The sequence below is a fragment of the Taudactylus pleione genome, unplaced genomic scaffold (genome assembly GCF_031769625.1).
Source record: "Taudactylus pleione unplaced genomic scaffold, aTauple2 ptg000190l, whole genome shotgun sequence".
Lineage (NCBI taxonomy): Eukaryota > Metazoa > Chordata > Amphibia > Anura > Myobatrachidae > Taudactylus > Taudactylus pleione.
The window spans coordinates 8,480,478-8,506,245 of NW_028284592.1; the positions used below are offsets into that span (position 1 = coordinate 8,480,478).

The 25,768-nt window shown below is 33.9% G+C and overlaps 16 non-coding genes across 16 annotated transcripts; all 16 read right to left on the bottom strand.

Annotated features, from left to right (window-relative positions):
- Positions 1-434: 434 nt before the first annotated feature.
- Positions 435-517, bottom strand: TRNAL-CAG (transfer RNA leucine (anticodon CAG)). The gene has a single exon. It is a non-coding gene; the product is annotated as a tRNA-Leu (tRNA).
- Positions 518-1,446: 929 nt separating this feature from the next.
- On the bottom strand, positions 1,447-1,529 carry TRNAL-CAG (transfer RNA leucine (anticodon CAG)). The gene has a single exon. It is a non-coding gene; the product is annotated as a tRNA-Leu (tRNA).
- Positions 1,530-2,458: 929 nt separating this feature from the next.
- TRNAL-CAG (transfer RNA leucine (anticodon CAG)) lies at positions 2,459-2,541 on the bottom strand. Its single transcript has one exon. It is a non-coding gene; the product is annotated as a tRNA-Leu (tRNA).
- Positions 2,542-3,470: 929 nt separating this feature from the next.
- On the bottom strand, positions 3,471-3,553 carry TRNAL-CAG (transfer RNA leucine (anticodon CAG)). Its single transcript has one exon. It is a non-coding gene; the product is annotated as a tRNA-Leu (tRNA).
- Positions 3,554-4,483: 930 nt separating this feature from the next.
- TRNAL-CAG (transfer RNA leucine (anticodon CAG)) lies at positions 4,484-4,566 on the bottom strand. Its single transcript has one exon. It is a non-coding gene; the product is annotated as a tRNA-Leu (tRNA).
- A 1,942-nt stretch (positions 4,567-6,508) lies between these two features.
- On the bottom strand, positions 6,509-6,591 carry TRNAL-CAG (transfer RNA leucine (anticodon CAG)). Its single transcript has one exon. It is a non-coding gene; the product is annotated as a tRNA-Leu (tRNA).
- Positions 6,592-7,520: 929 nt separating this feature from the next.
- On the bottom strand, positions 7,521-7,603 carry TRNAL-CAG (transfer RNA leucine (anticodon CAG)). Its single transcript has one exon. It is a non-coding gene; the product is annotated as a tRNA-Leu (tRNA).
- A 930-nt stretch (positions 7,604-8,533) lies between these two features.
- TRNAL-CAG (transfer RNA leucine (anticodon CAG)) lies at positions 8,534-8,616 on the bottom strand. The gene has a single exon. It is a non-coding gene; the product is annotated as a tRNA-Leu (tRNA).
- Positions 8,617-10,558: 1,942 nt separating this feature from the next.
- TRNAL-CAG (transfer RNA leucine (anticodon CAG)) lies at positions 10,559-10,641 on the bottom strand. Its single transcript has one exon. It is a non-coding gene; the product is annotated as a tRNA-Leu (tRNA).
- A 930-nt stretch (positions 10,642-11,571) lies between these two features.
- TRNAL-CAG (transfer RNA leucine (anticodon CAG)) lies at positions 11,572-11,654 on the bottom strand. The gene has a single exon. It is a non-coding gene; the product is annotated as a tRNA-Leu (tRNA).
- A 929-nt stretch (positions 11,655-12,583) lies between these two features.
- Positions 12,584-12,666, bottom strand: TRNAL-CAG (transfer RNA leucine (anticodon CAG)). The gene has a single exon. It is a non-coding gene; the product is annotated as a tRNA-Leu (tRNA).
- Positions 12,667-13,595: 929 nt separating this feature from the next.
- TRNAL-CAG (transfer RNA leucine (anticodon CAG)) lies at positions 13,596-13,678 on the bottom strand. The gene has a single exon. It is a non-coding gene; the product is annotated as a tRNA-Leu (tRNA).
- A 2,925-nt stretch (positions 13,679-16,603) lies between these two features.
- On the bottom strand, positions 16,604-16,686 carry TRNAL-CAG (transfer RNA leucine (anticodon CAG)). The gene has a single exon. It is a non-coding gene; the product is annotated as a tRNA-Leu (tRNA).
- A 1,827-nt stretch (positions 16,687-18,513) lies between these two features.
- Positions 18,514-18,596, bottom strand: TRNAL-CAG (transfer RNA leucine (anticodon CAG)). Its single transcript has one exon. It is a non-coding gene; the product is annotated as a tRNA-Leu (tRNA).
- Positions 18,597-19,525: 929 nt separating this feature from the next.
- Positions 19,526-19,608, bottom strand: TRNAL-CAG (transfer RNA leucine (anticodon CAG)). Its single transcript has one exon. It is a non-coding gene; the product is annotated as a tRNA-Leu (tRNA).
- A 2,925-nt stretch (positions 19,609-22,533) lies between these two features.
- TRNAL-CAG (transfer RNA leucine (anticodon CAG)) lies at positions 22,534-22,616 on the bottom strand. The gene has a single exon. It is a non-coding gene; the product is annotated as a tRNA-Leu (tRNA).
- Positions 22,617-25,768: the final 3,152 nt, after the last annotated feature.

Below are 25,768 nucleotides of genomic sequence, written 5' to 3' on the forward strand. Positions count from 1 at the left end.
ACTCACCATAGAAAAGACATTTATGAACTTTCCAAGAACTGGCTAATGATTTTGGCTTATGGGCTTGATTGGATGCTGTACAAGTAGGGTTTGTGTTCATGACCACTGGCTTAAAAGAGCAGTGTTTTTACTCCTGAGATATGGAGACCTGATTCAGAAGTTGGGGGATATTTTATTTTGCAAACTCAGTATATGAAAAAATGTGGACCAAAGAATAAAATACATATAATATTGATGTCTGAAGTAGTATTTAGGTCCATATTTTTAGGGAAGAATGCAACATTTTCTTTGATTGGTATAAAGCAGAAATAATGGAAGGTTGATTATTCTTCAAAGTTTTTTGTGAAACAGATTTGCAGTGAATATCTTAAGTATTTCTCTTCACAAGCAACAAGGAAGAGACATTGTAGAACAAAGAAGAAAAGGAAGAACACTGTCAGAAGTGGGATTTGAACCCACGCCTCCAGAGGAGACTGTGACCTGAACGCAGCACCTTAGACCGCTCGGCCATCCTGACACATAGAAAACTAAGTTTCTTAAAAATTGGATAAAACTAATTAACCAAAATTACTTTTTCAAAGGTGCAATGTCCATGCTTCTGTTGAAACTATTGATTCAAATATTAGTAATACATTGCTTTTTCAATTATTTTTCAAAGATGCTTAAAGTTGGATAAATCAAAAAGATATTGTAAAAATAACATTAACACGGAATTACCTATAGTTTAGGATTTTCCAAATATTTGAGAAAATGCTTGACACAAATAACATCTTCACATGATCTACAATTAATGCCTGAATTTTGTATTGATTGATTGAGAGCTGCATTGAAAGAAAATCATTACTCCAAATGTGGCAGTTTCCAAAATACATTGAAAAGGGGATGTGCAGTATCTATTTTTCTAATTCATAGAATGCCAAGGAAAAATGCGGTAATTATTATTTTTTGCTCTATTCAGGATTGGATTCCAAGTGTCTAGAATTTGTTGTCTTGTGGATTTTCACTCACCATAGAAAAGACATTTATGAACTTTCCAAGAACTGGCTAATGATTTTGGCTTATGGGCTTGACTGGATGCTATGAAGGAGTGTACAAGTAGGGTTTGTGTTCATGACCACTGGCTTAAAAGAGCAGTGTTCTTACTCCTGAGATATGGAGCCCTGATTCAGACGTTGGGGGATATTTTATTTTGCAAACTCAGTATATGAAAAAATGTTGACCAAAGAAAAAAATACATATAATATTGATGTCTGAAGTAGTATTTAAGTCCATATTTTTAGGGAAGAATGCAACATTTTCTTTGATTGGTATAAAGCAGAAATAATGGAAGGTTGATTATTCTTCAAAGTGGTTTGTGAAACAGATTTGCAGTGAATATCTTAAGTATTTCTCTTCACAAGCAACAAGGAAGAGACATTGTAGAACAAAGAAGAAAAGGAAGAACACTGTCAGAAGTGGGATTTGAACCCACGCCTCCAGAGGAGACTGCGACCTGAACGCAGTGCCTTGGACCGCTCAGCCATCCTGACACATAAAAAATTGAGTTTCATAAAAATTGGATAAAACTAATTAACCAAAATTACTTTTTCAAAGGTGCAATGTCCATGCTTCTGTTGAAACTATTGATTCAAATATTAGTAATACATTGCTTTTTCAATTATTTTTCAAAGATGCTTAAAGTTGGATAAATCAAAAAGATATTGTAAAAATAACATTAACACGGAATTACCTATAGTTTAGGATTTTCCAAATATTTGAGAAAATGCTTGACACAAATAACATCTTCACATGCTCTACAATTAATGCCTGAATTTTGTATTGATTGATTGAGAGCTGCATTGAAAGAAAATCATTACTCCAAATGTGGCAGTTTCCAAAATACATTGAAAAGGGGATGTGCAGTATCTATTTTTCTAATTCATAGAATGCCAAGGAAAAATGCGGTAATTATTATTTTTTGCTCTATTCAGGATTGGATTCCAAGTGTCTAGAATTTGTTGTCTTGTGGATTTTCACTCACCATAGAAAAGACATTTATGAACTTTCCAAGAACTGGCTAATGATTTTGGCTTATGGGCTTGACTGGATGCTATGAAGGAGTGTACAAGTAGGGTTTGTGTTCATGACCACTGGCTTAAAAGAGCAGTGTTCTTACTCCTGAGATATGGAGTCCTGATTCAGACGTTGGGGGATATTTTATTTTGCAAACTCAGTATATGAAAAAATGTTGACCAAAGAAAAAAATACATATAATATTGATGTCTGAAGTAGTATTTAAGTCCATATTTTTAGGGAAGAATGCAACATTTTCTTTGATTGGTATAAAGCAGAAATAATGGAAGGTTGATTATTCTTCAAAGTGGTTTGTGAAACAGATTTGCAGTGAATATCTTAAGTATTTCTCTTCACAAGCAACAAGGAAGAGACATTGTAGAACAAAGAAGAAAAGGAAGAACACTGTCAGAAGTGGGATTTGAACCCACGCCTCCAGAGGAGACTGCGACCTGAACGCAGTGCCTTGGACCGCTCAGCCATCCTGACACATAAAAAATTGAGTTTCATAAAAATTGGATAAAACTAATTAACCAAAATTACTTTTTCAAAGGTGCAATGTCCATGCTGCTGTTGAAACTATTGATTCAAATATTAGTAGTAAATTGCTTTTTCAATTGGTTTTCAAAGATGCTTAAAGTTGGATAAATCAAAAAGATATTGTAAAAATAACATTAACACGGAATTACCTATAGTTTAGGATTTTCCAAATATTTGAGAAAATGCTTGACACAAATAACATCTTCACATGCTCTACAATTAATGCCTGAATTTTGTATTGATTGATTGAGAGCTGCATTGAAAGAAAATCATTACTCCAAATGTGGCAGTTTCCAAAATACATTGAAAAGGGGATGTGCAGTATCTATTTTTCTAATTCATAGAATGCCAAGGAAAAATGCGGTAATTATTTTTTTTCGCTTTATTCAGGATTGGATTCCAAGTGTCTAGAATTTGTTGTCTTGTGGATTTTCACTCACCATAGAAAAGACATTTATGAACTTTCCAAGAACTGGCTAATGATTTTGGCTTACGGGCTTGATTGGATGCTATGAAGGAGTGTACAAGTAGGGTTTGTGTTCATGACCACTGGCTTAAAAGAGCAGTGTTCTTACTCCTGAGATATGGAGCCCTGATTCAGAAGTTGGGGGATATTTTATTTTGCAAACTCAGTATATGAAAAAATGTTGACCAAAGAAAAAAATACATATAATATTGATGTCTGAAGTAGTATTTAAGTCCATATTTTTAGGGAAGAATGCAACATTTTCTTTGATTGGTATAAAGCAGAAATAATGGAAGGTTGATTATTCTTCAAAGTGGTTTGTGAAACAGATTTGCAGTGAATATCTTAAGTATTTCTCTTCACAAGCAACAAGGAAGAGACATTGTAGAACAAAGAAGAAAAGGAAGAACACTGTCAGAAGTGGGATTTGAACCCACGCCTCCAGAGGAGACTGCGACCTGAACGCAGTGCCTTGGACCGCTCAGCCATCCTGACACATGAAAAAACTGAGTTTCATAAAAATTGGATAAAACTAATTAACCAAAATTACTTTTTCAAAGCTGCAATGTCCATGCTGCTGTTGAAACTATTGATTCAAATATTAGTAGTAAATTGCTTTTTCAATTAGTTTTCAAAGATGCTTAAAGTTGGATAAATCAAAAAGATATTGTAAAAATAACATTAACACGGAATTACCTATAGTTTAGGATTTTCCAAATATTTGAGAAAATGCTTGACACAAATAACATCTTCACATGCTCTACAATTAATGCCTGAATTTTGTATTGATTGATTGAGAGCTGCATTGAAAGAAAATCATTACTCCAAATGTGGCAGTTTCCAAAATACATTGAAAAGGGGATGTGCAGTATCTATTTTTCTAATTCATAGAATGCCAAGGAAAAATGCGGTAATTATTTTTTTTCGCTTTATTCAGGATTGGATTCCAAGTGTCTAGAATTTGTTGTCTTGTGGATTTTCACTCACCATAGAAAAGACATTTATGAACTTTCCAAGAACTGGCTAATGATTTTGGCTTACGGGCTTGATTGGATGCTATGAAGGAGTGTACAAGTAGGGTTTGTGTTCATGACCACTGGCTTAAAAGAGCAGTGTTCTTACTCCTGAGATATGGAGCCCTGATTCAGAAGTTGGGGGATATTTTATTTTGCAAACTCAGTATATGAAAAAATGTTGACCAAAGAAAAAAATACATATAATATTGATGTCTGAAGTAGTATTTAAGTCCATATTTTTAGGGAAGAATGCAACATTTTCTTTGATTGGTATAAAGCAGAAATAATGGAAGGTTGATTATTCTTCAAAGTGGTTTGTGAAACAGATTTGCAGTGAATATCTTAAGTATTTCTCTTCACAAGCAACAAGGAAGAGACATTGTAGAACAAAGAAGAAAAGGAAGAACACTGTCAGAAGTGGGATTTGAACCCACGCCTCCAGAGGAGACTGCGACCTGAACGCAGTGCCTTGGACCGCTCAGCCATCCTGACACATGAAAAAACCGAGTTTCATAAAAATTGGATAAAACTAATTAACCAAAATTACTTTTTCAAAGGTGCAATGTCCATGCTGCTGTTGAAACTATTGATTCAAATATTAGTAGTAAATTGCTTTTTCAATTAGTTTTCAAAGATGCTTAAATGTGGATAAATCAAAAAGATATTGTAAAAATAACATTAACACGGAATTACCTATAGTTTAGGATTTTCCAAATATTTGAGAAAATGCTTGACACAAATAACATCTTCACATGATCTACAATTAATGCCTGAATTTTGTATTGATTGATTGAGAGCTGCATTGAAAGAAAATCATTACTCCAAATGTGGCAGTTTCCAAAATACATTGAAAAGGGGATGTGCAGTATCTATTTTTCTAATTCATAGAGTGCCAAGGAAAAATGCGGTAATTATTTTTTTTTGCTCTATTCAGGATTGGATTCCAAGTGTCTAGAATTTGTTGTCTTGTGGATTGTCACTCACCATAGAAAAGACATTTATGAACTTTCCAAGAACTGGCTAATGATTTTGGCTTATGGGCTTGACTGGATGCTATGAAGGAGTGTACAAGTAGGGTTTGTGTTCATGACCACTGGCTTAAAAGAGCAGTGTTCTTACTCCTGAGATATGGAGCCCTGATTCAGAAGTTGGGGGATATTTTATTTTGCAAACTCAGTATATGAAAAAATGTTGACCAAAGAAAAAAATACATATAATATTGATGTCTGAAGTAGTATTTAAGTCCATATTTTTAGGGAAGAATGCAACATTTTCTTTGATTGGTATAAAGCAGAAATAATGGAAGGTTGATTATTCTTCAAAGTGGTTTGTGAAACAGATTTGCAGTGAATATCTTAAGTATTTCTCTTCACAAGCAACAAGGAAGAGACATTGTAGAACAAAGAAGAAAAGGAAGAACACTGTCAGAAGTTGGATTTGAACCCACGCCTCCAGAGGAGACTGCGACCTGAACGCAGTGCCTTGGACCACTCAGCCATCCTGACACATAAAAAATTGAGTTTCATAAAAATTGGATAAAACTAATTAACCAAAATTACTTTTTCAAAGGTGCAATGTCCATGCTGCTGTTGAAACTATTGATTCAAATATTAGTAGTAAATTGCTTTTTCAATTAGTTTTCAAAGATGCTTAAAGTTGGATAAATCAAAAAGATATTGTAAAAATAACATTAACACGGAATTACCTATAGTTTAGGATTTTCCAAATATTTGAGAAAATGCTTGACACAAATAACATCTTCACATGCTCTACAATTAATGCCTGAATTTTGTATTGATTGATTGAGAGCTGCATTGAAAGAAAATCATTACTCCAAATGTGGCAGTTTCCAAAATACATTGAAAAGGGGATGTGCAGTATCTATTTTTCTAATTCATAGAATGCCAAGGAAAAATGCGGTAATTATTATTTTTTGCTCTATTCAGGATTGGATTCCAAGTGTCTAGAATTTGTTGTCTTGTGGATTTTCACTCACCATAGAAAAGACATTTATGAACTTTCCAAGAACTGGCTAATGATTTTGGCTTATGGGCTTGACTGGATGCTATGAAGGAGTGTACAAGTAGGGTTTGTGTTCATGACCACTGGCTTAAAAGAGCAGTGTTCTTACTCCTGAGATATGGAGTCCTGATTCAGACGTTGGGGGATATTTTATTTTGCAAACTCAGTATATGAAAAAATGTTGACCAAAGAAAAAAATACATATAATATTGATGTCTGAAGTAGTATTTAAGTCCATATTTTTAGGGAAGAATGCAACATTTTCTTTGATTGGTATAAAGCAGAAATAATGGAAGGTTGATTATTCTTCAAAGTGGTTTGTGAAACAGATTTGCAGTGAATATCTTAAGTATTTCTCTTCACAAGCAACAAGGAAGAGACATTGTAGAACAAAGAAGAAAAGGAAGAACACTGTCAGAAGTGGGATTTGAACCCACGCCTCCAGAGGAGACTGCGACCTGAACGCAGTGCCTTGGACCGCTCAGCCATCCTGACACATAAAAAATTGAGTTTCATAAAAATTGGATAAAACTAATTAACCAAAATTACTTTTTCAAAGGTGCAATGTCCATGCTGCTGTTGAAACTATTGATTCAAATATTAGTAGTAAATTGCTTTTTCAATTGGTTTTCAAAGATGCTTAAAGTTGGATAAATCAAAAAGATATTGTAAAAATAACATTAACACGGAATTACCTATAGTTTAGGATTTTCCAAATATTTGAGAAAATGCTTGACACAAATAACATCTTCACATGCTCTACAATTAATGCCTGAATTTTGTATTGATTGATTGAGAGCTGCATTGAAAGAAAATCATTACTCCAAATGTGGCAGTTTCCAAAATACATTGAAAAGGGGATGTGCAGTATCTATTTTTCTAATTCATAGAATGCCAAGGAAAAATGCGGTAATTATTTTTTTTCGCTTTATTCAGGATTGGATTCCAAGTGTCTAGAATTTGTTGTCTTGTGGATTTTCACTCACCATAGAAAAGACATTTATGAACTTTCCAAGAACTGGCTAATGATTTTGGCTTACGGGCTTGATTGGATGCTATGAAGGAGTGTACAAGTAGGGTTTGTGTTCATGACCACTGGCTTAAAAGAGCAGTGTTCTTACTCCTGAGATATGGAGCCCTGATTCAGAAGTTGGGGGATATTTTATTTTGCAAACTCAGTATATGAAAAAATGTTGACCAAAGAAAAAAATACATATAATATTGATGTCTGAAGTAGTATTTAAGTCCATATTTTTAGGGAAGAATGCAACATTTTCTTTGATTGGTATAAAGCAGAAATAATGGAAGGTTGATTATTCTTCAAAGTGGTTTGTGAAACAGATTTGCAGTGAATATCTTAAGTATTTCTCTTCACAAGCAACAAGGAAGAGACATTGTAGAACAAAGAAGAAAAGGAAGAACACTGTCAGAAGTGGGATTTGAACCCACGCCTCCAGAGGAGACTGCGACCTGAACGCAGTGCCTTGGACCGCTCAGCCATCCTGACACATGAAAAAACTGAGTTTCATAAAAATTGGATAAAACTAATTAACCAAAATTACTTTTTCAAAGCTGCAATGTCCATGCTGCTGTTGAAACTATTGATTCAAATATTAGTAGTAAATTGCTTTTTCAATTAGTTTTCAAAGATGCTTAAAGTTGGATAAATCAAAAAGATATTGTAAAAATAACATTAACACGGAATTACCTATAGTTTAGGATTTTCCAAATATTTGAGAAAATGCTTGACACAAATAACATCTTCACATGCTCTACAATTAATGCCTGAATTTTGTATTGATTGATTGAGAGCTGCATTGAAAGAAAATCATTACTCCAAATGTGGCAGTTTCCAAAATACATTGAAAAGGGGATGTGCAGTATCTATTTTTCTAATTCATAGAATGCCAAGGAAAAATGCGGTAATTATTTTTTTTCGCTTTATTCAGGATTGGATTCCAAGTGTCTAGAATTTGTTGTCTTGTGGATTTTCACTCACCATAGAAAAGACATTTATGAACTTTCCAAGAACTGGCTAATGATTTTGGCTTACGGGCTTGATTGGATGCTATGAAGGAGTGTACAAGTAGGGTTTGTGTTCATGACCACTGGCTTAAAAGAGCAGTGTTCTTACTCCTGAGATATGGAGCCCTGATTCAGAAGTTGGGGGATATTTTATTTTGCAAACTCAGTATATGAAAAAATGTTGACCAAAGAAAAAAATACATATAATATTGATGTCTGAAGTAGTATTTAAGTCCATATTTTTAGGGAAGAATGCAACATTTTCTTTGATTGGTATAAAGCAGAAATAATGGAAGGTTGATTATTCTTCAAAGTGGTTTGTGAAACAGATTTGCAGTGAATATCTTAAGTATTTCTCTTCACAAGCAACAAGGAAGAGACATTGTAGAACAAAGAAGAAAAGGAAGAACACTGTCAGAAGTGGGATTTGAACCCACGCCTCCAGAGGAGACTGCGACCTGAACGCAGTGCCTTGGACCGCTCAGCCATCCTGACACATGAAAAAACCGAGTTTCATAAAAATTGGATAAAACTAATTAACCAAAATTACTTTTTCAAAGGTGCAATGTCCATGCTGCTGTTGAAACTATTGATTCAAATATTAGTAGTAAATTGCTTTTTCAATTAGTTTTCAAAGATGCTTAAATGTGGATAAATCAAAAAGATATTGTAAAAATAACATTAACACGGAATTACCTATAGTTTAGGATTTTCCAAATATTTGAGAAAATGCTTGACACAAATAACATCTTCACATGATCTACAATTAATGCCTGAATTTTGTATTGATTGATTGAGAGCTGCATTGAAAGAAAATCATTACTCCAAATGTGGCAGTTTCCAAAATACATTGAAAAGGGGATGTGCAGTATCTATTTTTCTAATTCATAGAGTGCCAAGGAAAAATGCGGTAATTATTTTTTTTTGCTCTATTCAGGATTGGATTCCAAGTGTCTAGAATTTGTTGTCTTGTGGATTGTCACTCACCATAGAAAAGACATTTATGAACTTTCCAAGAACTGGCTAATGATTTTGGCTTATGGGCTTGACTGGATGCTATGAAGGAGTGTACAAGTAGGGTTTGTGTTCATGACCACTGGCTTAAAAGAGCAGTGTTCTTACTCCTGAGATATGGAGCCCTGATTCAGAAGTTGGGGGATATTTTATTTTGCAAACTCAGTATATGAAAAAATGTTGACCAAAGAAAAAAATACATATAATATTGATGTCTGAAGTAGTATTTAAGTCCATATTTTTAGGGAAGAATGCAACATTTTCTTTGATTGGTATAAAGCAGAAATAATGGAAGGTTGATTATTCTTCAAAGTGGTTTGTGAAACAGATTTGCAGTGAATATCTTAAGTATTTCTCTTCACAAGCAACAAGGAAGAGACATTGTAGAACAAAGAAGAAAAGGAAGAACACTGTCAGAAGTTGGATTTGAACCCACGCCTCCAGAGGAGACTGCGACCTGAACGCAGTGCCTTGGACCACTCAGCCATCCTGACACATAAAAAATTGAGTTTCATAAAAATTGGATAAAACTAATTAACCAAAATTACTTTTTCAAAGGTGCAATGTCCATGCTGCTGTTGAAACTATTGATTCAAATATTAGTAGTAAATTGCTTTTTCAATTAGTTTTCAAAGATGCTTAAAGTTGGATAAATCAAAAAGATATTGTAAAAATAACATTAACACGGAATTACCTATAGTTTAGGATTTTCCAAATATTTGAGAAAATGCTTGACACAAATAACATCTTCACATGCTCTACAATTAATGCCTGAATTTTGTATTGATTGATTGAGAGCTGCATTGAAAGAAAATCATTACTCCAAATGTGGCAGTTTCCAAAATACATTGAAAAGGGGATGTGCAGTATCTATTTTTCTAATTCATAGAATGCCAAGGAAAAATGCGGTAATTATTTTTTTCCGCTTTATTCAGGATTGGATTCCAAGTGTCTAGAATTTGTTGTCTTGTGGATTTTCACTCACCATAGAAAAGACATTTATGAACTTTCCAAGAACTGGCTAATGATTTTGGCTTACGGGCTTGATTGGATGCTATGAAGGAGTGTACAAGTAGGGTTTGTGTTCATGACCACTGGCTTAAAAGAGCAGTGTTCTTACTCCTGAGATATGGAGCCCTGATTCAGAAGTTGGGGGATATTTTATTTTGCAAACTCAGTATATGAAAAAATGTTGACCAAAGAAAAAAATACATATAATATTGATGTCTGAAGTAGTATTTAAGTCCATATTTTTAGGGAAGAATGCAACATTTTCTTTGATTGGTATAAAGCAGAAATAATGGAAGGTTGATTATTCTTCAAAGTGGTTTGTGAAACAGATTTGCAGTGAATATCTTAAGTATTTCTCTTCACAAGCAACAAGGAAGAGACATTGTAGAACAAAGAAGAAAAGGAAGAACACTGTCAGAAGTGGGATTTGAACCCACGCCTCCAGAGGAGACTGCGACCTGAACGCAGTGCCTTGGACCGCTCAGCCATCCTGACACATGAAAAAACTGAGTTTCATAAAAATTGGATAAAACTAATTAACCAAAATTACTTTTTCAAAGGTGCAATGTCCATGCTGCTGTTGAAACTATTGATTCAAATATTAGTAGTAAATTGCTTTTTCAATTAGTTTTCAAAGATGCTTAAAGTTGGATAAATCAAAAAGATATTGTAAAAATAACATTAACACGGAATTAACTATAGTTTAGGATTTTCCAAATATTTGAGAAAATGCTTGACACAAATAACATCTTCACATGATCTACAATTAATGCCTGAATTTTGTATTGATTGATTGAGAGCTGCATTGAAAGAAAATCATTACTCCAAATGTGGCAGTTTCCAAAATACATTGAAAAGGGGATGTGCAGTATCTATTTTTCTAATTCATAGAATGCCAAGGAAAAATGCGGTAATTATTTTTTTTCGCTTTATTCAGGATTGGATTCCAAGTGTCTAGAATTTGTTGTCTTGTGGATTTTCACTCACCATAGAAAAGACATTTATGAACTTTCCAAGAACTGGCTAATGATTTTGGCTTACGGGCTTGATTGGATGCTATGAAGGAGTGTACAAGTAGGGTTTGTGTTCATGACCACTGGCTTAAAAGAGCAGTGTTCTTACTCCTGAGATATGGAGCCCTGATTCAGAAGTTGGGGGATATTTTATTTTGCAAACTCAGTATATGAAAAAATGTTGACCAAAGAAAAAAATACATATAATATTGATGTCTGAAGTAGTATTTAAGTCCATATTTTTAGGGAAGAATGCAACATTTTCTTTGATTGGTATAAAGCAGAAATAATGGAAGGTTGATTATTCTTCAAAGTGGTTTGTGAAACAGATTTGCAGTGAATATCTTAAGTATTTCTCTTCACAAGCAACAAGGAAGAGACATTGTAGAACAAAGAAGAAAAGGAAGAACACTGTCAGAAGTGGGATTTGAACCCACGCCTCCAGAGGAGACTGCGACCTGAACGCAGTGCCTTGGACCGCTCAGCCATCCTGACACATGAAAAAACTGAGTTTCATAAAAATTGGATAAAACTAATTAACCAAAATTACTTTTTCAAAGGTGCAATGTCCATGCTGCTGTTGAAACTATTGATTCAAATATTAGTAGTAAATTGCTTTTTCAATTAGTTTTCAAAGATGCTTAAAGTTGGATAAATCAAAAAGATATTGTAAAAATAACATTAACACGGAATTACCTATAGTTTAGGATTTTCCAAATATTTGAGAAAATGCTTGACACAAATAACATCTTCACATGATCTACAATTAATGCCTGAATTTTGTATTGATTGATTGAGAGCTGCATTGAAAGAAAATCATTACTCCAAATGTGGCAGTTTCCAAAATACATTGAAAAGGGGATGTGCAGTATCTATTTTTCTAATTCATAGAATGCCAAGGAAAAATGCGGTAATTATTTTTTTTGCTCTATTCAGGATTGGATTCCAAGTGTCTAGAATTTGTTGTCTTGTGGATTGTCACTCACCATAGAAAAGACATTTATGAACTTTCCAAGAACTGGCTAATGATTTTGGCTTATGGGCTTGACTGGATGCTATGAAGGAGTGTACAAGTAGGGTTTGTGTTCATGACCACTGGCTTAAAAGAGCAGTGTTCTTACTCCTGAGATATGGAGCCCTGATTCAGAAGTTGGGGGATATTTTATTTTGCAAACTCAGTATATGAAAAAATGTTGACCAAAGAAAAAAATACATATAATATTGATGTCTGAAGTAGCATTTAAGTCCATATTTTTAGGGAAGAATGCAACATTTTCTTTGATTGGTATAAAGCAGAAATAATGGAAGGTTGATTATTCTTCAAAGTGGTTTGTGAAACAGATTTGCAGTGAATATCTTAAGTATTTCTCTTCACAAGCAACAAGGAAGAGACATTGTAGAACAAAGAAGAAAAGGAAGAACACTGTCAGAAGTGGGATTTGAACCCACGCCTCCAGAGGAGACTGCGACCTGAACGCAGTGCCTTGGACCACTCAGCCATCCTGACACATAAAAAATTGAGTTTCATAAAAATTGGATAAAACTAATTAACCAAAATTACTTTTTCAAAGGTGCAATGTCCATGCTGCTGTTGAAACTATTGATTCAAATATTAGTAGTAAATTGCTTTTTCAATTAGTTTTCAAAGATGCTTAAAGTTGGATAAATCAAAAAGATATTGTAAAAATAACATTAACACGGAATTACCTATAGTTTAGGATTTTCCAAATATTTGAGAAAATGCTTGACACAAATAACATCTTCACATGCTCTACAATTAATGCCTGAATTTTGTATTGATTGATTGAGAGCTGCATTGAAAGAAAATCATTACTCCAAATGTGGCAGTTTCCAAAATACATTGAAAAGGGGATGTGCAGTATCTATTTTTCTAATTCATAGAATGCCAAGGAAAAATGCGGTAATTATTTTTTTTCGCTTTATTCAGGATTGGATTCCAAGTGTCTAGAATTTGTTGTCTTGTGGATTTTCACTCACCATAGAAAAGACATTTATGAACTTTCCAAGAACTGGCTAATGATTTTGGCTTACGGGCTTGATTGGATGCTATGAAGGAGTGTACAAGTAGGGTTTGTGTTCATGACCACTGGCTTAAAAGAGCAGTGTTCTTACTCCTGAGATATGGAGCCCTGATTCAGAAGTTGGGGGATATTTTATTTTGCAAACTCAGTATATGAAAAAATGTTGACCAAAGAAAAAAATACATATAATATTGATGTCTGAAGTAGTATTTAAGTCCATATTTTTAGGGAAGAATGCAACATTTTCTTTGATTGGTATAAAGCAGAAATAATGGAAGGTTGATTATTCTTCAAAGTGGTTTGTGAAACAGATTTGCAGTGAATATCTTAAGTATTTCTCTTCACAAGCAACAAGGAAGAGACATTGTAGAACAAAGAAGAAAAGGAAGAACACTGTCAGAAGTGGGATTTGAACCCACGCCTCCAGAGGAGACTGCGACCTGAACGCAGTGCCTTGGACCGCTCAGCCATCCTGACACATGAAAAAACTGAGTTTCATAAAAATTGGATAAAACTAATTAACCAAAATTACTTTTTCAAAGGTGCAATGTCCATGCTGCTGTTGAAACTATTGATTCAAATATTAGTAGTAAATTGCTTTTTCAATTAGTTTTCAAAGATGCTTAAAGTTGGATAAATCAAAAAGATATTGTAAAAATAACATTAACACGGAATTACCTATAGTTTAGGATTTTCCAAATATTTGAGAAAATGCTTGACACAAATAACATCTTCACATGATCTACAATTAATGCCTGAATTTTGTATTGATTGATTGAGAGCTGCATTGAAAGAAAATCATTACTCCAAATGTGGCAGTTTCCAAAATACATTGAAAAGGGGATGTGCAGTATCTATTTTTCTAATTCATAGAATGCCAAGGAAAAATGCGGTAATTATTTTTTTTTGCTCTATTCAGGATTGGATTCCAAGTGTCTAGAATTTGTTGTCTTGTGGATTGTCACTCACCATAGAAAAGACATTTATGAACTTTCCAAGAACTGGCTAATGATTTTGGCTTATGGGCTTGACTGGATGCTATGAAGGAGTGTACAAGTAGGGTTTGTGTTCATGACCACTGGCTTAAAAGAGCAGTGTTCTTACTCCTGAGATATGGAGCCCTGATTCAGAAGTTGGGGGATATTTTATTTTGCAAACTCAGTATATGAAAAAATGTTGACCAAAGAAAAAAATACATATAATATTGATGTCTGAAGTAGTATTTAAGTCCATATTTTTAGGGAAGAATGCAACATTTTCTTTGATTGGTATAAAGCAGAAATAATGGAAGGTTGATTATTCTTCAAAGTGGTTTGTGAAACAGATTTGCAGTGAATATCTTAAGTATTTCTCTTCACAAGCAACAAGGAAGAGACATTGTAGAACAAAGAAGAAAGGGAAGAACACTGTCAGAAGTTGGATTTGAACCCACGCCTCCAGAGGAGACTGCGACCTGAACGCAGTGCCTTGGACCATTCAGCCATCCTGACACATAAAAAATTGAGTTTCATAAAAATTGGATAAAACTAATTAACCAAAATTACTTTTTCAAAGGTGCAATGTCCATGCTGCTGTTGAAACTATTGATTCAAATATTAATAGTAAATTGCTTTTTCAATTAGTTTTCAAAGATGCTTAAAGTTGGATAAATCAAAAAGATATTGTAAAAATAACATTAACACGGAATTACCTATAGTTTAGGATTTTCCAAATATTTGAGAAAATGCTTGACACAAATAACATCTTCACATGCTCTACAATTAATGCCTGAATTTTGTATTGATTGATTGAGAGCTGCATTGAAAGAAAATCATTACTCCAAATGTGGCAGTTTCCAAAATACATTGAAAAGGGGATGTGCAGTATCTATTTTTCTAATTCATAGAATGCCAAGGAAAAATGCGGTAATTATTTTTTTTGCTTTATTCAGGATTGGATTCCAAGTGTCTAGAATTTGTTGTCTTGTGGATTGTCACTCACCATAGAAAAGACATTTATGAACTTTCCAAGTACTGGCTAATGATTTTGGCTTATGGGCTTGACTGGATGCTATGAAGGAGTGTACAAGTAGGGTTTGTGTTCATGACCACTGGCTTAAAAGAGCAGTGTTCTTACTCCTGAGATATGGAGCCCTGATTCAGAAGTTGGGGGATATTTTATTTTGCAAACTCAGTATATGAAAAAATGTTGACCAAAGAAAAAAATACATATAATATTGATGTCTGAAGCAGTATTTAAGTCCATATTTTTAGGGAAGAATGCAACATTTTCTTTGATTGGTATAAAGCAGAAATAATGGAAGGTTGATTATTCTTCAAAGTGGTTTGTGAAACAGATTTGCAGTGAATATCTTAAGTATTTCTCTTCACAAGCAACAAGGAAGAGACATTGTAGAACAAAGAAGAAAAGGAAGAACACTGTCAGAAGTTGGATTTGAACCCACGCCTCCAGAGGAGACTGCGACCTGAACGCAGTGCCTTGGACCGCTCAGCCATCCTGACACATAAAAAATTGAGTTTCATAAAAATTGGATAAAACTAATTAACCAAAATTACTTTTTCAAAGGTGCAATGTCCATACTGCTGTTGAAACTATTGATTCAAATATTAGTAGTAATTTGCTTTTTCAATTAGTTTTCAAAGATGCTTAAAGTTGGATAAATCAAAAAGATATTGTAAAAATAACATTAACACGGAATTACCTATAGTTTAGGATTTTCCAAATATTTGAGAAAATGCTTGACACAAATAACATCTTCACATGCTCTACAATTAATGCCTGAATTTTGTATTGATTGATTGAGAGCTGCATTGAAAGAAAATCATTACTCCAAATGTGGCAGTTTCCAAAATACATTGAAAAGGGGATGTGCAGTATCTATTTTTCTAATTCATAGAATGCCAAGGAAAAATGCGATTGGATTCCAAGTGTCTAGAATTTGTTGTCTTGTGGATTTTCACTCACCATAGAAAAGACATTTATGAACTTTCCAAGAACTGGCTAATGATTTTGGCTTACGGGCTTGATTGGATGCTATGAAGGAGTGTACACGTAGGGTTTGTGTTCATGACCACTGGCTTAAAAGAGCAGTGTTCTTACTCCTGAGATATGGAGCCCTGATTCAGAAGTTGGGGGATATTTTATTTTGCAAACTCAGTATATGAAAAAATGTTGACCAAAGAAAAAAATACATATAATATTGATGTCTGAAGTAGTATTTAAGTCCATATTTTTAGGGAAGAATGCAACATTTTCTTTGATTGGTATAAAGCAGAAATAATGGAAGGTTGATTATTCTTCAAAGTGGTTTGTGAAACAGATTTGCAGTGAATATCTTAAGTATTTCTCTTCACAAGCAACAAGGAAGAGACATTGTAGAACAAAGAAGAAAAGGAAGAACACTGTCAGAAGTGGGATTTGAACCCACGCCTCCAGAGGAGACTGCGACCTGAACGCAGTGCCTTGGACCGCTCAGCCATCCTGACACATGAAAAAACTGAGTTTCATAAAAATTGGATAAAACTAATTAACCAAAATTACTTTTTCAAAGGTGCAATGTCCATGCTGCTGTTGAAACTATTGATTCAAATATTAGTAGTAAATTGCTTTTTCAATAAGTTTTCAAAGATGCTTAAAGTTGGATAAATCAAAAAGATATTGTAAAAATAACATTAACACGGAATTACCTATAGTTTAGGATTTTCCAAATATTTGAGAAAATGCTTGACACAAATAACATCTTCACATGATCTACAATTAATGCCTGAATTTTGTATTGATTGATTGAGAGCTGCATTGAAAGAAAATCATTACTCCAAATGTGGCAGTTTCCAAAATACATTGAAAAGGGGATGTGCAGTATCTATTTTTCTAATTCATAGAATGCCAAGGAAAAATGCGGTAATTATTATTTTTTGCTCTATTCAGGATTGGATTCCAAGTGTCTAGAATTTGTTGTCTTGTGGATTGTCACTCACCATAGAAAAGACATTTATGAACTTTCCACGAACTGGCTAATGATTTTGGCTTATGGGCTTGACTGGATGCTATGAAGGAGTGTACAAGTAGGGTTTGTGTTCATGACCACTGGCTTAAAAGAGCAGTGTTCTTACTCCTGAGATATGGAGCCCTGATTCAGAAGTTGGGGGATATTTTATTTTGCAAACTCAGTATATGAAAAAATGTTGACCAAAGAATAAAATACATATAATATTGATGTCTGAAGCAGTATTTAAGTCCATATTTTTAGGGAAGAATGCAACATTTTCTTTGATTGGTATAAAGCAGAAATAATGGAAGGTTGATTATTCTTCAAAGTTTTTTGTGAAACAGATTTGCAGTGAATATCTTAAGTATTTCTCTTCACAAGCAACAAGGAAGAGACATTGTAGAACAAAGAAGAACACTGTCAGAAGTTGGATTTGAACCCATGCCTCCAGAGGAGACTGCGACCTGAACGCAGCACCTTAGACCGCTCAGCCACCCCGATTAGTAATAAATTCCTTTTTCAATTATTTTTCAAAGATGCTTAAAGTTGGATAAATCAAAAAGATATAGTAAAAATAACATTAACACGGAATTTACCTATAGTTTAGGATTTTCCAAATATTTGAGAAAATGCTTGACACAAATAACATCTTCACATGATCTACAATTAATGCCTGAATTTTGTATTGATTGATTGAGAGCTGCATTGAAAGAAAATCATTACTCCAAATGTGGCAGTTTCCAAAATACATTGAAAAGGGGATGTGCAGTATCTATTTTTCTAATTCATAGAATGCCAAGGAAAAATGCGGTAATTATTTTTTTTGCTCTATTCAGGATTGGATTCCAAGTGTCTAGAATTTGTTGTCTTGTGGATTGTCACTCACCATAGAAAAGACATTTATGAACTTTCCAAGAACTGGCTAATGATTTTGGCTTATGGGCTTGACTGGATGCTATGAAGGAGTGTACAAGTAGGGTTTGTGTTCATGACCACTGGCTTAAAAGAGCAGTGTTCTTACTCCTGAGATATGGAGCCCTGATTCAGAAGTTGGGGGATATTTTATTTTGCAAACTCAGTATATGAAAAAATGTTGACCAAAGAAAAAAATACATATAATATTGATGTCTGAAGTAGCATTTAAGTCCATATTTTTAGGGAAGAATGCAACATTTTCTTTGATTGGTATAAAGCAGAAATAATGGAAGGTTGATTATTCTTCAAAGTGGTTTGTGAAACAGATTTGCAGTGAATATCTTAAGTATTTCTCTTCACAAGCAACAAGGAAGAGACATTGTAGAACAAAGAAGAAAAGGAAGAACACTGTCAGAAGTGGGATTTGAACCCACGCCTCCAGAGGAGACTGCGACCTGAACGCAGTGCCTTGGACCACTCAGCCATCCTGACACATAAAAAATTGAGTTTCATAAAAATTGGATAAAACTAATTAACCAAAATTACTTTTTCAAAGGTGCAATGTCCATGCTGCTGTTGAAACTATTGATTCAAATATTAGTAGTAAATTGCTTTTTCAATTAGTTTTCAAAGATGCTTAAAGTTGGATAAATCAAAAAGATATTGTAAAAATAACATTAACACGGAATTACCTATAGTTTAGGATTTTCCAAATATTTGAGAAAATGCTTGACACAAATAACATCTTCACATGCTCTACAATTAATGCCTGAATTTTGTATTGATTGATTGAGAGCTGCATTGAAAGAAAATCATTACTCCAAATGTGGCAGTTTCCAAAATACATTGAAAAGGGGATGTGCAGTATCTATTTTTCTAATTCATAGAATGCCAAGGAAAAATGCGGTAATTATTTTTTTTCGCTTTATTCAGGATTGGATTCCAAGTGTCTAGAATTTGTTGTCTTGTGGATTTTCACTCACCATAGAAAAGACATTTATGAACTTTCCAAGAACTGGCTAATGATTTTGGCTTACGGGCTTGATTGGATGCTATGAAGGAGTGTACAAGTAGGGTTTGTGTTCATGACCACTGGCTTAAAAGAGCAGTGTTCTTACTCCTGAGATATGGAGCCCTGATTCAGAAGTTGGGGGATATTTTATTTTGCAAACTCAGTATATGAAAAAATGTTGACCAAAGAAAAAAATACATATAATATTGATGTCTGAAGTAGTATTTAAGTCCATATTTTTAGGGAAGAATGCAACATTTTCTTTGATTGGTATAAAGCAGAAATAATGGAAGGTTGATTATTCTTCAAAGTGGTTTGTGAAACAGATTTGCAGTGAATATCTTAAGTATTTCTCTTCACAAGCAACAAGGAAGAGACATTGTAGAACAAAGAAGAAAAGGAAGAACACTGTCAGAAGTGGGATTTGAACCCACGCCTCCAGAGGAGACTGCGACCTGAACGCAGTGCCTTGGACCGCTCAGCCATCCTGACACATGAAAAAACTGAGTTTCATAAAAATTGGATAAAACTAATTAACCAAAATTACTTTTTCAAAGGTGCAATGTCCATGCTGCTGTTGAAACTATTGATTCAAATATTAGTAGTAAATTGCTTTTTCAATTAGTTTTCAAAGATGCTTAAAGTTGGATAAATCAAAAAGATATTGTAAAAATAACATTAACACGGAATTACCTATAGTTTAGGATTTTCCAAATATTTGAGAAAATGCTTGACACAAATAACATCTTCACATGATCTACAATTAATGCCTGAATTTTGTATTGATTGATTGAGAGCTGCATTGAAAGAAAATCATTACTCCAAATGTGGCAGTTTCCAAAATACATTGAAAAGGGGATGTGCAGTATCTATTTTTCTAATTCATAGAATGCCAAGGAAAAATGCGGTAATTATTTTTTTTTGCTCTATTCAGGATTGGATTCCAAGTGTCTAGAATTTGTTGTCTTGTGGATTGTCACTCACCATAGAAAAGACATTTATGAACTTTCCAAGAACTGGCTAATGATTTTGGCTTATGGGCTTGACTGGATGCTATGAAGGAGTGTACAAGTAGGGTTTGTGTTCATGACCACTGGCTTAAAAGAGCAGTGTTCTTACTCCTGAGATATGGAGCCCTGATTCAGAAGTTGGGGGATATTTTATTTTGCAAACTCAGTATATGAAAAAATGTTGACCAAAGAAAAAAATACATATAATATTGATGTCTGAAGTAGTATTTAAGTCCATATTTTTAGGGAAGAATGCAACATTTTCTTTGATTGGTATAAAGCAGAAATAATGGAAGGTTGATTATTCTTCAAAGTGGTTTGTGAAACAGATTTGCAGTGAATATCTTAAGTATTTCTCTTCACAAGCAACAAGGAAGAGACATTGTAGAACAAAGAAGAAAGGGAAGAACACTGTCAGAAGTTGGATTTGAACCCACGCCTCCAGAGGAGACTGCGACCTGAACGCAGTGCCTTGGACCATTCAGCCATCCTGACACATAAAAAATTGAGTTTCATAAAAATTGGATAAAACTAATTAACCAAAATTACTTTTTCAAAGGTGCAATGTCCATGCTGCTGTTGAAACTATTGATTCAAATATTAATAGTAAATTGCTTTTTCAATTAGTTTTCAAAGATGCTTAAAGTTGGATAAATCAAAAAGATATTGTAAAAATAACATTAACACGGAATTACCTATAGTTTAGGATTTTCCAAATATTTGAGAAAATGCTTGACACAAATAACATCTTCACATGCTCTACAATTAATGCCTGAATTTTGTATTGATTGATTGAGAGCTGCATTGAAAGAAAATCATTACTCCAAATGTGGCAGTTTCCAAAATACATTGAAAAGGGGATGTGCAGTATCTATTTTTCTAATTCATAGAATGCCAAGGAAAAATGCGGTAATTATTTTTTTTGCTTTATTCAGGATTGGATTCCAAGTGTCTAGAATTTGTTGTCTTGTGGATTGTCACTCACCATAGAAAAGACATTTATGAACTTTCCAAGTACTGGCTAATGATTTTGGCTTATGGGCTTGACTGGATGCTATGAAGGAGTGTACAAGTAGGGTTTGTGTTCATGACCACTGGCTTAAAAGAGCAGTGTTCTTACTCCTGAGATATGGAGCCCTGATTCAGAAGTTGGGGGATATTTTATTTTGCAAACTCAGTATATGAAAAAATGTTGACCAAAGAAAAAAATACATATAATATTGATGTCTGAAGCAGTATTTAAGTCCATATTTTTAGGGAAGAATGCAACATTTTCTTTGATTGGTATAAAGCAGAAATAATGGAAGGTTGATTATTCTTCAAAGTGGTTTGTGAAACAGATTTGCAGTGAATATCTTAAGTATTTCTCTTCACAAGCAACAAGGAAGAGACATTGTAGAACAAAGAAGAAAAGGAAGAACACTGTCAGAAGTTGGATTTGAACCCACGCCTCCAGAGGAGACTGCGACCTGAACGCAGTGCCTTGGACCGCTCAGCCATCCTGACACATAAAAAATTGAGTTTCATAAAAATTGGATAAAACTAATTAACCAAAATTACTTTTTCAAAGGTGCAATGTCCATACTGCTGTTGAAACTATTGATTCAAATATTAGTAGTAATTTGCTTTTTCAATTAGTTTTCAAAGATGCTTAAAGTTGGATAAATCAAAAAGATATTGTAAAAATAACATTAACACGGAATTACCTATAGTTTAGGATTTTCCAAATATTTGAGAAAATGCTTGACACAAATAACATCTTCACATGCTCTACAATTAATGCCTGAATTTTGTATTGATTGATTGAGAGCTGCATTGAAAGAAAATCATTACTCCAAATGTGGCAGTTTCCAAAATACATTGAAAAGGGGATGTGCAGTATCTATTTTTCTAATTCATAGAATGCCAAGGAAAAATGCGATTGGATTCCAAGTGTCTAGAATTTGTTGTCTTGTGGATTTTCACTCACCATAGAAAAGACATTTATGAACTTTCCAAGAACTGGCTAATGATTTTGGCTTACGGGCTTGATTGGATGCTATGAAGGAGTGTACACGTAGGGTTTGTGTTCATGACCACTGGCTTAAAAGAGCAGTGTTCTTACTCCTGAGATATGGAGCCCTGATTCAGAAGTTGGGGGATATTTTATTTTGCAAACTCAGTATATGAAAAAATGTTGACCAAAGAAAAAAATACATATAATATTGATGTCTGAAGTAGTATTTAAGTCCATATTTTTAGGGAAGAATGCAACATTTTCTTTGATTGGTATAAAGCAGAAATAATGGAAGGTTGATTATTCTTCAAAGTGGTTTGTGAAACAGATTTGCAGTGAATATCTTAAGTATTTCTCTTCACAAGCAACAAGGAAGAGACATTGTAGAACAAAGAAGAAAAGGAAGAACACTGTCAGAAGTGGGATTTGAACCCACGCCTCCAGAGGAGACTGCGACCTGAACGCAGTGCCTTGGACCGCTCAGCCATCCTGACACATGAAAAAACTGAGTTTCATAAAAATTGGATAAAACTAATTAACCAAAATTACTTTTTCAAAGGTGCAATGTCCATGCTGCTGTTGAAACTATTGATTCAAATATTAGTAGTAAATTGCTTTTTCAATAAGTTTTCAAAGATGCTTAAAGTTGGATAAATCAAAAAGATATTGTAAAAATAACATTAACACGGAATTACCTATAGTTTAGGATTTTCCAAATATTTGAGAAAATGCTTGACACAAATAACATCTTCACATGATCTACAATTAATGCCTGAATTTTGTATTGATTGATTGAGAGCTGCATTGAAAGAAAATCATTACTCCAAATGTGGCAGTTTCCAAAATACATTGAAAAGGGGATGTGCAGTATCTATTTTTCTAATTCATAGAATGCCAAGGAAAAATGCGGTAATTATTATTTTTTGCTCTATTCAGGATTGGATTCCAAGTGTCTAGAATTTGTTGTCTTGTGGATTGTCACTCACCATAGAAAAGACATTTATGAACTTTCCACGAACTGGCTAATGATTTTGGCTTATGGGCTTGACTGGATGCTATGAAGGAGTGTACAAGTAGGGTTTGTGTTCATGACCACTGGCTTAAAAGAGCAGTGTTCTTACTCCTGAGATATGGAGCCCTGATTCAGAAGTTGGGGGATATTTTATTTTGCAAACTCAGTATATGAAAAAATGTTGACCAAAGAATAAAATACATATAATATTGATGTCTGAAGCAGTATTTAAGTCCATATTTTTAGGGAAGAATGCAACATTTTCTTTGATTGGTATAAAGCAGAAATAATGGAAGGTTGATTATTCTTCAAAGTTTTTTGTGAAACAGATTTGCAGTGAATATCTTAAGTATTTCTCTTCACAAGCAACAAGGAAGAGACATTGTAGAACAAAGAAGAACACTGTCAGAAGTTGGATTTGAACCCATGCCTCCAGAGGAGACTGCGACCTGAACGCAGCACCTTAGACCGCTCAGCCACCCCGATTAGTAATAAATTCCTTTTTCAATTATTTTTCAAAGATGCTTAAAGTTGGATAAATCAAAAAGATATAGTAAAAATAACATTAACACGGAATTTACCTATAGTTTAGGATTTTCCAAATATTTGAGAAAATGCTTGACACAAATAACATCTTCACATGATCTACAATTAATGCCTGAATTTTGTATTGATTGATTGATTGAGAGCTGCATTGAAAGAAAATCATTACTCCAAATCTGGCAGTTTCCAAAATACATTGAAATGGGGATGTGCAGTATCTATTTTTCTAATTCATAGAATGCCAAGGAAAAATGCGGTAATTATTTTTTTTGCTCTATTCAGGATTGGATTCCAAGTGTCTAGAATTTGATGTCTTGTGGATTTTCACTCACCATAGAAAAGACATTTATGAACTTTCCAAGAACTGGCTAATGATTTTGGCTTATGGGCTTGACTGGATGCTATGAAGGAGTGTACAAGTAGGGTTTGTGTTCATGACCACTGGCTTAAAAGAGCAGTGTTCTTACTCCTGAGATATGGAGCCCTGATTCAGACGTTGGGGGATATTTTATTTTGCAAACTCAGTATATGAAAAATGTTGACCAAAGAAAAAAATACATATAATATTGATGTCTGAAGTAGTATTTAAGTCCATATTTTTAGGGAAGAATGCAACATTTTCTTTGATTGGTATAAAGCAGAAATAATGGAAGGTTGATTATTCTTCAAAGTGGTTTGTGAAACAGATTTGCAGTGAATATCTTAAGTATTTCTCTTCACAAGCAACAAGTAAGAGACATTGTAGAACAAAGAAGAAAAGGAAGAACACTGTCAGAAGTTGGATTTGAACCCACGCCTCCAGAGGAGACTGCGACCTGAACGCAGTGCCTTGGACCGCTCAGCCATCCTGACACATAAAAAATTGAGTTTCATAAAAATTGGATAAAACTAATTAACCAAAATTACTTTTTCAAAGGGGCAATGTCCATGCTGCTGTTGAAACTATTGATTCAAATATTAGTAGTAAATTGCTTTTTCAATTAGTTTTCAAAGATGCTTAAAGTTGGATAAATCAAAAAGATATTGTAAAAATAACATTAACACGGAATTACCTATAGTTTAGGATTTTCCAAATATTTGAGAAAATGCTTGACACAAATAACATCTTCACATGCTCTACAATTAATGCCTGAATTTTGTATTGATTGATTGAGAGCTGCATTGAAAGAAAATCATTACTCCAAATGTGGCAGTTTCCAAAATACATTGAAAAGGGGATGTGCAGTATCTATTTTTCTAATTCATAGAATGCCAAGGAAAAATGCGATTGGATTCCAAGTGTCTAGAATTTGTTGTCTTGTGGATTTTCACTCACCATAGAAAAGACATTTATGAACTTTCCACGAACTGGCTAATGATTTTGGCTTACGGGCTTGATTGGATGCTATGAAGGAGTGTACACGTAGGGTTTGTGTTCATGACCACTGGCTTAAAAGAGCAGTGTTCTTACTCCTGAGATATGGAGCCCTGATTCAGAAGTTGGGGGATATTTTATTTTGCAAACTCAGTATATGAAAAAATGTTGACCAAAGAAAAAAATACATATAATATTGATGTCTGAAGCAGTATTTAAGTCCATATTTTTAGGGAAGAATGCAACATTTTCTTTGATTGGTATAAAGCAGAAATAATGGAAGGTTGATTATTCTTCAAAGTTTTTTGTGAAACAGATTTGCAGTGAATATCTTAAGTATTTCTCTTCACAAGCAACAAGGAAGAGACATTGTAGAACAAAGAAGAACACTGTCAGAAGAGAGATTTGAACCCATGCCTCCAGAGGAGACTGCGACCTGAACGCAGCACCTTAGACCGCTCAGCCACCCCGATTAGTAATAAATTCCTTTTTCAATTATTTTTCAAAGATGCTTAAAGTTGGATAAATCAAAAAGATATTGTAAAAATAACATTAACACGGAATTTACCTATAGTTTAGGATTTTCCAAATATTTGAGAAAATGCTTGACACAAATAACATCCTCACATGATCTACAATTAATGCCTGAATTTTGTATTGATTGATTGATTGAGAGCTGCATTGAAAGAAAATCATTACTCCAAATCTGGCAGTTTCCAAAATACATTGAAATGGGG